This window comes from Oncorhynchus kisutch, unplaced genomic scaffold (genome assembly GCF_002021735.2).
Source record: "Oncorhynchus kisutch isolate 150728-3 unplaced genomic scaffold, Okis_V2 Okis07a-Okis12b_hom, whole genome shotgun sequence".
NCBI classification, from domain to species: Eukaryota; Metazoa; Chordata; class Actinopteri; order Salmoniformes; family Salmonidae; genus Oncorhynchus; species Oncorhynchus kisutch.
This window is the reverse complement of record NW_022261984.1, coordinates 6,152,786-6,162,413: the sequence shown is the minus strand read 5'-3', so window position 1 is coordinate 6,162,413 and position 9,628 is coordinate 6,152,786. Positions and strand designations below refer to the sequence as shown.

The 9,628-nt window shown below is 43.4% G+C and overlaps 1 pseudogene; it reads right to left on the bottom strand.

Annotated features, from left to right (window-relative positions):
* LOC116360185 (neuronal acetylcholine receptor subunit beta-2-like) overlaps window positions 1-7,074 on the bottom strand; it is a 25,873-nt pseudogene extending 18,799 nt beyond the window's left edge.
* Window positions 7,075-9,628: the final 2,554 nt, after the last annotated feature.

Sequence of the window (9,628 nt, the reverse complement as noted above, 5' to 3'; positions counted from 1 at the left end):
TTGTGTAACATGAAGTCCTATGAGTGTCATCTGATAAAGATCATCAAAGGTTAGCGATTAATTTTATCTATATTTCTGCTTTTTGTGACTACTCTCTTTGGCTATAAAATGGCTGTATGTTGTTTTTGTGACTAGGCTCTGACCTAACATAATCATATGATGTGATTTCGCTGTAAATAATTTTTGAAATTGGACACGATGGGTAGATTAACAAGAAGTTAAGCTTTAATTGGGTGTATTGCACGTGTGAATGTTTGAAAGTTAAATAAAAAAATATACATATTTTTGAATTTGGCGCTCTGCCTATTCAGCGGATTTTGTCGAGGGGCGGAACCCCTAGCCCTAACAAGTTTTTAAGGTACCACTGTCTTCATGACTCTTTATTCGGTGTCCCAACTGATGTTAATGCTTTAACTGAACAAACATTGTGTGTGTGTGTGTGTGTGTGTGTGTGTGTGTGTGTGTGTGTGTGTGTGTGTGTGTGTGTGTGTGTGTGTGTGTGTGTGTGTGTGTGTGTGTGTGTAGCTCATCAGACAAAGCGTTAGCGGTGGAGGAGAGGTAGAACATATCCTGAAGTAAATTATTAAGAGAGAGGCCATCTGGAGTGACTCTCTCCAGCCTGAACACACACACACACAATTGCACCCACAGCTTCACACTCACAACCACAATTACACACTATCACTCTCTTTCTCAAACAAACAGAAAGGCCTCCTTTATCAGTGTGATTGTCTCAGGTCTCTTTTAGCAGAGAGGGAATGGGGAGAGGGCAGAGGGAAGAGAGGAGAAGAGAGGAGATGGAGAGAAGAAAGGAGAGAGGGAGAAGAGAGGAGAAGAGAGGAGAGAGAAGAGAGGAGATGGGGAGAAGAAAGGAGAGAGGGAGAAGAGAGGAGAGAGGAGAGAGGGAGAAGAGAGGAGAGAGGGAGAAGAGAGGGAGTAGAGAGGGAGAAGAGAGGAGAAAGAAGAGAGGAGATGGGGAGAAGAAAGGAGAGAGGGAGAAGAAAGGAGATGGGGAGAGGCGAGGAGACACCACACCCATAGAGCACCCTCATCACCTCTGGGTTACACTTTATCTGAACCTGGAGCCTTCATAAAGGCTACATAACACGGTCATAACCCTCCATAACACTGTCATAACCCTCCATAACACTGTCATAACCCTCCATAACACTGTCATAACCCTCCATAACACTGTCATAACCCTCCATAACACTGTCATAACCCTCCATAACACTGTCATAACCCTCCATAACACTGTCATAACCCTCCATAACACTGTCATAACCCTCCATAACACGGTCATAACCCTCCATAACACTGTCATAACCCTCCATAACACTGTCATAACCCTCCATAACACTGTCATAACCCTCCATAACACGGTCATAACCCTCCATAACACTGTCATAACCCTCCATAACACGGTCATAACCCTCCATAACACGGTCATAACCCATAACACTCTCATAACCCTCCATAACACTGTCATAACCCTCCATAACACAGTCATAAGTGTTTTTTGTTTCAGCCCAGCACTAACACACCTGATTCAACGACTCAATCGAACCATCAAGCCCTGGAATAGTGGAATCGGGGGTATTAGTGCTGGGATGGAACAAATATGTGCAATCCAAAGGGAACTCCTGGACTGGAGCTGAGGAACGCTGGCCTTCATTAATGTTAACGGTAAGGGAAATAAAAGCAGACTGAGGCGCCCGTGAGAAAGAACTGTCACCCCCCCTCCCTGTTGGGATGGGACTGTTGGCAGACTGACACAACTCTCTTGTTACCGCCTGATGAGAACTGCATCCTGGGTAGATCACTAATGCTCAGCTGTCATTGGTCTGCACAGTGTGTTTGTGTGTGCACCTGTATTTGTATGTGTATGTTTCTGTGTGTGTGTGTGTGTTCCTGTGTGTTCCTGTGTCTGTCTGTCTGCGTGTGTGTGTGTGTGTGTGTGTTTCTGTGTGTGTGTGTGTGTGTGTGTGTGTTTCTGTGTGTGTGTGTGTGTGTGTGTGTGTGTGTGTGTGTGTGTGTGTGTGTGTGTGTGTGTGTGTGTGTGTGTGTGTGTGTGTGCTCAACAGACTGCAGGAGACTGGCCTTTTCCTCTGTGTGTTCATGTACCTTGGCTTCTGTACCTGGATCACTGGATTACACCTCCACCCCAAGCTGTGAGGTCCTAGTGTACATCTAGCTAGCAGGACAGACTGAGGCTGGGGCCGTGGTAGACATCATCACGACTCTACAGAGAATCAATCTGTCTCTCTGTCTCCCTGGAAACTCAATTGAACTTCAACGTATACCTTCACGGTTCAATACAAACTGACATTATTAAGTGAATACGGTATGTGTTGGAGTAAGCAGAGAGGAAGGGGCGAAGTGAGAGAGAGTTACTCCACCCAAGATCTGGGTGAGATAAGCCCTTTTTGTATGGAGGACTATGAGGGACTGTCGATTTACACGAGGCTTATTTGATTTAATAGAAATGTCCCAATGTTTAGGCTGTTACAAATGTACTGATATATGTGAATGCACGTGTATTCCAGCAAAATGTAGAAAAACGACTTAGTTGTGCCTGTTGTTCACACGCGTATCTGATCTCTCATTGGCTAAAATGGTGCCACCTAATCTCACCTGCCTTTAATCACGGAGGACAAGTATTTCCATTGTTAGAGCTGTCACTCGGCTATCTTGTCAACATAAAATATAATCTTTGGAGTAAAGCAGCCGGTCGCAAATTGCTCTTTGACCCTTAAGCTTGGCCATAACCCCTCGATGGGTGTTGGCAAGTCTGTAGGGTCTGGGTAGCTATCAGATAGATGTTAGCATGTCTGGAAGTTCTGGGTATTTATCAGATAGATGTTAGCATGTCTGGAAGTTCTGGGTATTTATCAGATAGATGTTAGCATGTCTGGAAGTTCTGGGTATTTATCAGATAGATGTTAGCATGTCTGGAAGTTCTGGGTATTTATCAGATAGATGTTAGCATGTCTGGAAGTTCTGGGTATTTATCAGATAGATGTTAGCATGTCTGTAGGGTCTGGGTAGCTATCAGATAGATGTTAGCATGTCTGGAGGTTCTAGGTAGCTATCAGATAGATGTTAGCATGTCTGTAGGGTCTGGGTAGCTATCAGATAGGTGTTAGCATGTCTGTAGGGTCTGGGTAGCTATCAGATAGATGTTAGCATGTCTGTAGGGTCTGGGTAGCTATCAGATAGATGTTAGCATGTCTGTAGGGTCTGGGTAGCTATCAGATAGGTGTTAGCATGTCTGTAGGGTCTGGGTAGCTATCAGATAGATGTTAGCATGTCTGTAGGGTCTGGGTAGTTATCAGATAGATGTTAGCATGTCTGTAGGTTCTGGGTAGCTATCAGATAGATGTTAGCATGTCTGTAGGGTCTGGGTAGTTATCAGATAGATGTTAGCATGTCTGTAGGGTCTGGGTATTTATCAGATAGATGTTAGCATGTCTGTAGGTTCTGGGTATTTAACCGATAGATGTTAGCATGTCTGTATGTTCTGGGTATTTAACAGATAGATGTTAGCATGTCTGTAGGTTCTGGGTAGTTATCAGATAGATGTTAGCATGTCTGTAGGTTCTGGGTAGCTATCAGATAGATGTTAGCATGTCTGTAGGTTCTGGATAGGTATAAACAGTGTACTGGTAAAGTTTCCACCATATTGCTTTCATCTTCCAGATGTGAAAACAATGAAGGGGAGGGGTAAGACGTGAAGTGGGATGGGCTGAGTGTGTCTACGGGGTCCAAGCACCCCATGGAAAGTGTTTGACTCCACAAGCTGAAGGCCTTGGTTTCCGTTCATGTCTAACTCCTTCCTCCTTCACTGGCTGAGCATCCCTTCAGGTATCTGCAGTCTGGCTGAGCATCCCTTCAGGTATCTGCAGTCTGGCTGAGCATCCCTTCAGGTATCTGCAGTCTGGCTGAGCATCCCTTCAGGTATCTGCAGTCTGGCTGAGCATCCCTTCAGGTATCTGCAGTCTGGCTGAGCATCCCTTCAGGTATCTGCAGTCTGGTTGAGCATCCCTTCAGGTATCTGCAGTCTGGCCTAGCATCCCTTCAGGTATCTGCAGTCTGGCCTAGCATCCCTTCAGGTATCTGCAGTCTGGCCTAGCATCCCTTCAGGTATCTGCAGTCTGGCTGAGCATCCCTTCAGGTATCTGCAGTCTGGCTGAACATCCCTTCAGGTATCTGTAGTCTGGCTGAGCATCCCTTCAGGTATCTGCAGTCTGGCTGAGCATCCCTTCAGGTATCTGCAGTCTGGCTGAGCATCCATTCAGGTATCTGCAGTCTGGCTGAGCATCCCTTCAGGTATCTGCAGTCTGGCTGAGCATCCCTTCAGGTATCTGCAGTCTGGCTGAGCATTCCTTCAGGTATCTGCAGTCTGGCTGAGCATCCATTCAGGTATCTGCAGTCTGGCTGAGCATCCCTTCAGGTATCTGCAGTCTGGCTGAGCATCCCTTCAGGTATCTGCAGTCTGGCTGAACACTCTGCCTGTTCTGTCATAATAGGACTATCTACTCCTGCAGTGTTTCTATAAAGGCCTAGTGAAGTCAAACATGTGATTATGTTGTGTTTTATATACACTGAGGGTACAACACATTATTAACATCTGCTCTTTCCATGACAGGTTGACCAAGTGAATCCAGGTGAAAACTGTGATCCCTTATTGATGACACTTCAATCAGTGTAGATGAAGGGGAGGAGACGGGTTAAAGAAGGATTTTTAGGCCTTCAGACATGAGACATGGATTGTGTGTGTGTACTATTCAGAGGGTGAATGGGCAAGACAAAATATTTAAGTGCCTTTTGAACAGGGTATGGTTGTAGATGCCAGGCTCACTGGTTTGTGTCAAGAACTGCAATGCTGCTGGGTTTTTCACACTCAACAGTTTCCAGTGTGTATCAAGAATGGTCCACCACCCAAAGGACATCTAGCCAACTTGACACAACTGTGGGAAGCATCGGAGTCACCATGGGCCAACATCCCTGTGGAACGCGAGGAACGCTTTCGACACCTTGTAGAGTCCATGCCCCAACATATTGGCCTGTTTTGTGGGGTGGAGTTTTGGCCTGCCTGGTAACATCACCCCCCCCCTCCATGTTTGGTTTTGCCCTAGTACTAACACAACGAATTCAAATCATCAAAGGCTTGATGATGAGTTGATGTGCTTTATCAGGTGTGTTAGTGTCATGGCAAAACCCCTCTGGCTCCCCAGGACCAGGACTGAGAAATACTATTAGTGTACCAGTTGTGTGTAGGTACATTACAGTACATTAGACTTCTCCTGCCATAGTTGTATTGACTCAGTGTCATTAATGTTCTGTACTAAATCGTTATAGCTTGTTAACAAAGCCTCAATGGACAGACGTTGAACACTAAAGTCAATCCAAGGGCCCAACGTTGACTGAACAGCATTAGGCATGAAGGTTTTCCTTTACAAATGTCTAGCGAGATTGAACAGAACACTACTCTATTCAATATAGACAGACATGAGAGAGTTGAATCCGTGTGCGCTGTCCATGGTGCTGACAGTTTGCTGAGATTAGTCAACAAGGAGAGAGGGAGAAGACAGGAGAGGTAATGCCGTCTGTAATCGTGGCAAACTTTCAAACAACGGACAACGGCAACTCCCCTGCAAGTTTTCAAGACCTAAAGATCGAGGACAGGGCGAAACAACACACTTACATAAGCGGTGATACGAAAATATCAATCGACTTTGGAAGCTGTCTTCGTTGCTATATATATATATATATATACGTTATAATGTATATAATATGGTTCCTTACTGGAGTAATAGCCTATCCAAATACATTTCGAAAAGCGTTTTATTTCAGTCTGTAGTTTATAGCCTAGATGTATTTCACAAACGACTTCATGACATTGCCTAATTTAAAAACAATGTTGGCAACCCGAGCAGCGTTCATTTTGAGTTAGTCTTCTGCGTGCAAAACATGACATTTACAAACACAAACGGTTTACCATTAAGGCTACTTACTTGAGAGAGATAAGAGAAGAAGAGAGAGCGATAAAGTCACGGTCACCGCCATATCTCCTCCGTGCCCTTCTTCCCTTCCCCGGAATCCGACGCTCAGAACTTGGATGGGGGTGTGCCGGAGTGGGGTTATTATCTCCGGGAGAGAGTGTCAAAAGTTGACGGCAAAGCGCAGCTGTAGATCCAGGACTGTCAACGCGTTCATACACCATCGAAGTCGTCAGAAATTAACCGCGTCGTGGTCTTTGTAGAGTACGAACCGATCCGTTTAGATGTCTGCGTCTCCGGTAATTCTCACAAACACGTGCACTCAGTCCTGATCTGATCTTTGCCCCTCCACTTTCGAGTGGTGTGTCACAATAACAAATTGAAATCGAATGCGTACAGATTAATGTGCTAACATGTCGATGGACGTAATGGATCACATTGAAATTCCCTGTAACTCTGTTATTGAAACAAAATCACGTCGTATCCTCGTCGTCCGTCGGAGTGGCCCGCGCCTTTCCTCAGACTTGCGGTTTCAGCCAAACGCCACAAACTCGCCGCGTTGATATTTGAGCTAAATTCGATCGGTGTCCCTATTCTACCATGCTACGCATGTCTACAGAACCGAGAAATATGTTTTTGCAACTGTTTAGGCTACATTTCACTCAGTATTCCCTACGCCACGTTTATAAGCATAAATGACGAACCTCTCTTTTTCAGTTGGAACTGTTTTTTTTACACACCAAATGTATCATAAATGATAGGCATATAAATATATCCCGTAGGTCTATGTCTAAGAGAATTATTGTCGTTAAAACTCGGGCTGGCTCCGTGGACGATTCGGGGTTAGAACGCTCTGAGCTTCGAACTGAAATGGAACGCGTCACGTGACCCGGTGGAAGCCTGAGAGAGGACGGATGCCTGCGCTACTCTGTTACAAAACTCAACTCAACAGAGAACCATATTTCCAAATTGCGCCTGGAATTATTCCCCAATATTCGACTTGCATTGACAGCTAGACTGACCCCTCACACGCAGGGGATAGCCTGCCAGATGTAGGCTAATACATGGATAAATTAAAATATATCTTAAATAAATAAACCTAGTCTACCTTATTTTTCATATTTTCAGCAGAATTGTTTAACAATTGCTGCAGGACTGTATCCACGTAAACTGTGAGGATTGTATAGTTAACAATTGCGTTGTTTGAAGAAAGTGTTTTGGACCACTAACTGCACGTGGGCTGCCCGCTAGCTCCCCAGTGTGCCTGGAGAGCGCGTGATGGTGTATTTTATCAGTGCCTCGAGGCAGTTGGAGGCTCCTGCTGCTCTCCGTGTGATGCCGAACTTATTCTCCTGGATGAAATGGGTCTGACAGTCACGACTTCATGATAAGAGGAAGTTAAAGTACTGAAACACACGTCACAAAAACCCGTTCTCTCTCTCTCTCTCTCACACACACACACACACACACACACACACACACACACACACACACACACACACCTGCTACCCCCACTTCCCAGTAGACTTTGGAAAGCCTTCGCAGTAAGAGGGCACTTAGGCTGTATTATCTGCTTTCACTGCTCATCGTCATTCCATTTAAATGTGGGGGTAAAGACTAGGCTACTACACTGGGTCCTGGGCTGTGTCCCAAATCATTCCATATTCCCCATATAGTCCTATATATATTCCCTATATAGTTCAGACCCTCTTCCCTATTTAGTTCACTTCTTTTTAACCAGGGCCCTGGTCAAAAGTAGTAGGGAATGGGGAATCATTTGGGATGCAGCCCTGGACCTAGTGTAGTAGCCTAGCCTATCAAGACTGGATACACATTGATTTTCCAGGTTTGTCTTTACCCCACATTTACGTTGAATGATGATGTGCAACAAAAGTGGTGTGTGTGTGTGGGGGGGGGGGGTATTTTTACGGGTCCGGGTGGTGATGTCGGTGATAAGGACAGGAGCTGCCGGACGGTCAGAGCAGGAGTCCACAGCGACAGTGGCACCTGGCACACGCACCAAAGACAGAGGAAGAGGGAAGGGGAGAGGAAGACACAGAGGAGACTATTTGACTTTTTAACATTCAGCGTGTCCTTCATGAATAAAGCATGGATGGACTCCAACTATAGAGTCTTAAAAGCCTGGATTTTCCTGCCTCTGACATGACAGGTTCTTTTCTAAGACACTCTGCAGTTGCTTAATACATTTTTTATAGCCATTGATTCTTTAAAGAATACAGTGTATAGATGCCCTGTGAGCTTAGTTCAACCATCTTAACCCATCAGAACCCAAAATAGAAGCTTGTTTCACTCCAACGTTTGTAAACAATGTAAACAACCACTATAAAGACTCAAAACATGATTCATTAGATTTCATGGATGGTCAGTCCTTGATTCCCTAATCCCGTCTATACATTTGAGAGTGTTAAAGATGCTCTATGCAGAAATCCGTCTGCCATTTCCTGGTTGCTGAAATTCTGATAGTTTGCCTTATCTCAGTGTATGTGACAAAACAATCTAGTATAGCGTAGAGAATCAATGTACCATCTAAACCACTGGGAAATATATTTTCCATAACCAAAAATGTTGTATTTTCAGCTGTTTGTACAAAACTGAAAGTAAAAGACGCAAAAACAAAACTTAAAAAGTGGGAAGCAAAGAAATAGAGCACATAGAACAGATCTACAGCTTCTTAGACTTGCTTTCAATGAAAATTACAGATCTATAACTCACATTTCTATGTGCATTTTGTTGGGTCGTCCAAAAAGTGACTTATTGCAGCTTTAACATTTCTCTTTCAAATCCCAGATTTCACAGAGAACAGACATTTCTTCTCAGCCACTTTCCTTTGATAGTGTCACTGGAAGGACAATACTCAAATGGAACCCTTTTTAAGTGCACTACTTTTCTATGGGCTCTGGTCAAAAGGAGTGCACTTAATAGGGAATAGGATGCCATTTGGGACTCAAGCGACGTCAGCATGTCGATGCACATATGGGGTTCATAGGCTTCAGACGATACGATTTCATTTGAAGGATCAATTAAATCAAACCCCTCGAGATCCTAATCAAGACATAATACAATAAAACAGTCAGTAAAACATCCAATATTCTAAATACAATAAAACAGTCAGTAAAACATCCAATATTCTAAATACAATAAAACAGTCAGTAATACATCCAATATTCTAAATACGTTAAAACAGTCAGTAAAACATCCAATATTCTAAATATGTTAAAACAGTCAGTAAAACATCCAATATTCTAAATACAATAAAACAGTCAGTAAAACATCCAATATTCTAAATACGTTAAAACAGTCAGTAAAACATCCAATATTCTAAATACATTAAAACAGTCAGTAAAACATCCAATATTCTAAATACATTAAAACAGTCAGTAACACATCAAATATTCCAAATACATTAAAACAGTCAGTAAAACATCCAATATTCTAAATACATTAAAACAGTCAGTAAAACATCCAATATTCTAAATACATTAAAACAGTCAGTAAAACATCCAATATTCCAAATACATTAAAACAGTCAGTAAAACATCCAATATTCTAAATACATTAAAACAGTCAGTAAAACATCCAATATTCTAAATACGTTAAAACAGTCA